Raw genomic sequence first — 6,063 nt, forward strand, 5'->3', positions numbered from 1 at the left:
TCTGCAGGATCGCCACGGGCTGACACCTTCTCGCATGCCACCTGTAACGCACGCGTCTTATTCGCTGAATAATCCCGATCGATTAACGAGCATAAGTAAGAGAATACGTTGAAAAAGGAGAGGAGTTATTCTTATTATTATATTCTCGTTGTCGTGTTACAACGATTAATAAATACCAGCCGTGCCACGTCAGTGGCACACGCGTCTCCGAGGGAAAAATCTCGAGGCTACGTCACGGCGCGAAACGTGTTGACCGAACTCCGGTACGAAACCGACCGTGTTTCCACGGTGGCGTTACAGTACCGAGAACGGAGATAATATTTCGAGGCACGAATTTACAGAAATTTACGACCGGTTCTTTTCTCTCTCTCGACCGGGCTCTATCTTCCGAAATGAATCTCCGCAGCGGCGTTGCAGCGGTCCGCTGACCTTAAGCTCGTGAAACCGATTCGATGAATCCTCGCTGGAGAGGGAAGACCGGGGCAAAAGAGTCTCTCTATCCACCAGTGATGGAGATTCCACCGTGTCTACGATCTTGCCAGGGCAACTACCTGTCGAATGACGTGGCTCAGCCGCATTTTTTCGCTCCCCTTTTCCTCGTCATTAACCCCCTTCGCGCGACCGAATCGACCCCGGTGCGGCGAATTCCTTCGTCGGATCCTTGACATTCTCTGGAGCAACCGGAATTCCTCCCGTCGCGGAATCTTTGTCCTCCGCTCGAGTCGTGGCCGGTCGAAACGCGTCGAAAACCGTCCACCGGTTCTCCGCTTCCACCGCTCGACTTTCACGCGTATCGACAGCGCGCCGAGGACACGAAGCGGAGGATGCACGTACGCGCGTATCTCCGGAGAAATCTCCGTGCATCACCGTACGAAAAGATCCCTAGGATCCCTAGGACGTTTATTAGTAACTCGTAAAACCGGCGGCCGATTCGACCTACCTATTCATTTCGTTGTTACCGTGATTTACGCGGTCGCTGTGCACACAGGGACGCCGTGTGTAATTATCGACTGCGATTAAGCCGGATGTTCTTTCGCGAGACACTCGACGATTATGATTTGCTCTCTTCGTTTTCTCCACGTCCCGGAGGAATCTTTGCGGATCCACCGATCGAATCGCGACGATAGCCAGGATAGCGAAGGACGCGTGGTTTCCGTTTGAACGAGACACCAGGTTTAATCGCGACGATCGCGAGGTTGTGGTACCTAGACCCGAATAAAGTACACCGCATCGGTGCCGCAGGAAATTCGTACGTGGGCGAGCAATCTCGTCGCATCGTCTCCTATCATGACGAACGATTTAACGTTTAACATTGCCCACGCACCCAATTGTGCCTAATGCGTCGGTAGAGGTTGAAGTAACGCGAATAATTTCCTCTCATCGGCCCTTCGGCATGCCGTTCGACATCATGCCAGCCACGCTATAAATAGTTTTGACACTTTTGCGTTCGACGGGTAATCGCGATTTGTTCTTGCTCGCTCGAACCTTTCGCTACCGTTACCCCCGCTATAATTAAACTGCGATTCGAAACCCCACGGGTCCCGGTTATCCCTGCCGATTACCGATCACCGATTCGTAGAACGTCGTTGGGCGCTGCGGGAAGAGAGCAGGGCAACGCGTGGAACGGCGAAAGTCGAGTGGTTTAGGGAAAAACGCGAAACTAAAGAGCGACGCGGATCGGTGGACGACGGGTCGTTACGTGCGTACGGGCATAAAGGTGTGTATATTGCACCTTTCCACGTAGGCCAGTGTGGCGGATGCGGGTGGGCGGACCGGGATCAGGCCTGTGGCGGTGCAACGGAGCCGGAGAGCCCACGCTGAAACGAGCATCGGTAATTAAACGGGCACCTCGCTACGAACGCGTCGTTTTTAACGGCGAGTCGCCGCGGCGGACGCTGCGCTCCCTGCCGGCAGAGGCTCCGCCATTTTTGCAGGGTTCCGGCCTCCGGAATCGACGTTCCCGATACTTTATCGCGTCCCAGCCAACGTACGACCTGCTGCACCGTAATTAACCGGCTGCAAAGGCTTACCGTTGCTCCTCGTACGATGAATTTACTTATTCTTGCGTTCGACTAGAACGTTACGAACACGGATGCATTTCGGTGGCTGGCCGGTCTTCTCCGTAACGCCAGACCGGTCCAGCCGGTCGATCTTTGACCAATCGCGAGTATAATAATTCGAAGGAATGGGAAACTCGAGCGTCAGATGGAGCAGCTTGCCGCTGTCGAGTGCTCGAAGATGATTAATGCCTGAGTGAGATCCGCTTCTTTTCGATAAAGACGCGAGCCACTGGTGTTTTATATGGGTCATCGTCGAGCGACGACCACGTTATCCACTTTGACTACCCGTAATTGATTGCCCTCTACTTCGAGCCTTCAGTGCTCCACCTAGTATCGCGCCGATTATCCCCTAGTTTCTTCCTAGAACTCTCTAGCCGACGTTCGACCTGACTATTTGCGCTTAATATCCGGCGCGATGGGGAATATTCAATTGGTCGCGGTTTCGCGATGAGGAGAGCAGGATGTACGGTACCGTGCGTATTCGACGGGCCACCGAAACCGTGCTACAGACCGTGCCACGGCACCGGAGGGTTCTTTTTGCTCGAGGGAGAGCGAACCTCGTGTCGAGACCCGTATAAGGACCGACTTGCACGGTACAACACACCGGGTTCTCGGCCCCCTGCCTTCCAGTACACAGGATCCGCTATACTCCGGTACCGATACCGGCTATCTCGTCGCAGGATCATGCGTAGTTAATTTGTCGTAGCTCCCTCTGCGGCTGCCGACCGATCTTTTTTCTCCGCAGACTGCCGAAGAGGTACCCGAGGACGAGGGTAACCGCGGTCAGCCGTACCCCCTTTTCAGACCCGCTCCCCGTATCCGAGACTTGGCTTCGTCAACGTCAGCCACTCGCCTCGTGTAGCCCTCTTTCTCTATGCTTCTCTAAAGCCTCTCTAACCGAACAACCGACCGGACTCACTTCGCGGTGCACCCATTTCGCCATTCGCCTTTACAGACGGGGTAGCCGTGCACCCTTACGAGCTCGGCGAGCCGTTGAAAGAGCGCATTATGCAGAAAATGGTACTGCGCGACCTCCGGTAACGAGGGGGTCGTGGAAGCAATTACCACCTCGGTCGTAGACGCGACGCTTGCGAGATTTTACCGCGAAGAGAAGAAGTGGATCTTCTTCTACATGCCCGGAGTTTACGAGCACAGAGTGCCGTCTTTCTCATTTTTCCCGCGAGCGATCCGTCGACCATTGCGTGCGACTGGAACCTGTTACATGCGCGCACACGGGAGCCGTAAGGCCCGCAAAGCGACACGTAATAATACGGCTGGTAGGCCGAGAGTGGTAGGCTGCTGGTACGTACATACACACGGCGGAGGAGCTACTTTAACCTGTTCGTCGCGGCGCTCGAGAGATCGGGTCACCCGGGAGAGGGGCACCACCGCTGGAAGGAACGAGCGGCGGCGTCGGCGAGAAAGGATCGACGGGCATCGTGATCGGCGGCTAGAGCAAGGATGGCGAAGCGGTCTGAATGCAGTCGGGTCGCTCGCGTTTCCTGGAACACCTCCTTTTTCTCCTTCTCCCCGGCCACGACCACCGAGATCACCCCGAACCCCGTGCGATCCGCTCGGACGCCAGTCGTGTATTATGCAGATATCGTGCATATCGAACAGACGTGAAAGTAGAAAGCGGCGTGGTAGAGGGAGGATGCTGCAAGATCGGATCCTAGACGAGCTACACCTGCTCCGCGGATCGGCCAGCAGCGTGTCTCCGTTCGATTAACGCGCTCGCGATCGTGTCCCCGATTATCGTCGGGGTTTCGAACGATCGCGGATTTTGTCACTCGCTTCGTGCCTGCTCGTAGGCGTACGCGGGCTGACGCGTCGGCTGGGCGCGAGTACGCGTCCTTTCAACGCCACTTCCGTCAAAGCAGCGCGTAGCTGGCACCTTCTGGTGGGCGAACGAGAGTACCCGCGGTTGCGTGATCGGATATCATCCTTCTCCTTGGACTAGAGTTTCTACCAACTACTCCAGCCTTCTGCTTCCTGATTTTTCAACAGCGTTAATATTTATCCACGCTCGCCAAGGCATCTCGCACTTCCCAGTTTTACGTAACGAAAATACTTATCGAAGCAGGTTCTCCGCTCGTATCTTGCCACCTCGCTGCTCACTCGCGTCATTACGTGTCTTTACGAGACAATGATATAATATAATATCGTAACAACCGTCGGTGTCGCTCTGAAATATCGCTAATTAACGTTAGCCCTCTTTCGAAATCGAAGCACGGAGTTTGTGCTCCGCGACTCGTGGACGAAGCGTCGGATTACTCGATGAGGTCAAAGACGGATAGGATCCGTGGCGTGTGCATTATTTAAGATACGAAAAAGGACACGGAATAGGAACGTAAGAAGATATCTGCACAAAAAGGCCGCCATCGAGGATGCGTTTCAGCCAAAAATTAAATAAACGGTCACTGAGTTTTCGATGACAACTGGTCCCCGATCGCGTTTCAGCCTGAACCTAAACTAGCCAGTAATCGACACCCTGGATAACGACAGAATCCTTCTTTCCTCGTATCAAAGAACCCATATATGCGTCCACGGTTGCGGTCCTAGGACCGCACACGTCCCAAGTTCTGTGCTGGACTGTTTCATGTCCTTATTGCCAGCGTCGCTATGAACGAAAATCGCGCTGGTAGTTTTGAATGACTATCGCGGCAGCGTCTCGGTCCCACGGTACGGTTTACTCAAAATCACTCCGTCCGCAGAGGGTTAAGATGGTACATTTCTTTCCACTGCGAGACGTCGAGCGTGCACGCAAGGTCGGTCCGATGGAACTAGACTCTGCGCCAACGTGTCATCGACAGGCGAGGGATAGTTGGGCCAAAAGGTGGATTAACGTGGGTTAGACGGAGGCACGACTCGAATAACACCGGCTGCCTCGTAACTGTCCACCGTGCATAGATTATTAGCCTTTAGGTGTCCTGCTTCTCGATGCGTACCGTGCAAGGACTCTGCGGGACTTTGCATGCACGTGGTAGACCTGAACGCGTTCACGCCTGCTGGATAAACGAGCGGCCGTGTCAACTTCTCGGCATTGGACGGCTGAACAACAGTAGCATTCCCCGGAGCACGCTATTACCGCTCGATACTAGCCGTAACTTTGTTTTATTAAATAAGCCAACGGTGATTGCGCAAGCAGCGCGTACACGCTTTCTGCGTCGCGGATTCGATCTGGCTGATCGAGCTTGAGCAAAACTGCACGCGCAGTTCTATTCACGGTCGACGTGCAATGGTACGGGATACAAAGTGTGCGTGTACCTTTGTTTCCAATCGATCAGCGTTGCAAGATTTCTCGAAATTTCCCGAGACGTAATTACTCCATCGGCCATTTTGAGAAGTGCCATTTTTCGAACGAGGCAGCCCCTCTATTGCGAGGATTACAATATACGTGCCACGAGAAAAAATTCCAACCTTTCCACGGAAAGGTCTTAAAACTACCAACTGTGTGAGATTGGACGATTCGAGAGGAGATTGGGATCCATCTTATGCAACGTGGGAAGAGTGCACGGTCTGTTTCTTGCCAAAACACATCCCTGACTCTCGACGCCATCTCTCTCATAAACTAACCCTATTTGAATCGCCCTATATGTTCAGTGGCACAATTAAAATTCCCTACGGAGGAAAAAGGAGCGGACCCAAAGAAGAGGACGCGAAGAAGAAGTGGAAGAAGGAGACGAAGAAGCGGAGGCCCTCTAGAGCCGCGGCTACAGGCTGGCCGCCACTCTTGGAGGAGCAGAAGACTCAATAGAATCGGGGGAACGCGCATGCGCGCGCGCGAAGACCAGACATCGAAACAGCTCGGAGGAAGAACGACCGTGAGGATCGGGACGAAGTCGTCGGGTATAACCAGCATCTACCCAGTCAAGCCAGTCGACCGGTCGGCCAATCAGCCAATCAGGCGTCACGCGAGTCGACCGGTGCTCGAGGTGGAGTGCTCGTGTCTGCCAGTCAGTGCTCGACCAGCGTTCCTCGAGCGTGTAGTCGCTTTCACGAC

The sequence above is a fragment of the Eufriesea mexicana genome, unplaced genomic scaffold, assembly GCF_001483705.2.
Source record: "Eufriesea mexicana isolate 0111107269 unplaced genomic scaffold, ASM148370v2 scaffold18152, whole genome shotgun sequence".
In the NCBI taxonomy this organism is placed as follows: Eukaryota; Metazoa; Arthropoda; class Insecta; order Hymenoptera; family Apidae; genus Eufriesea; species Eufriesea mexicana.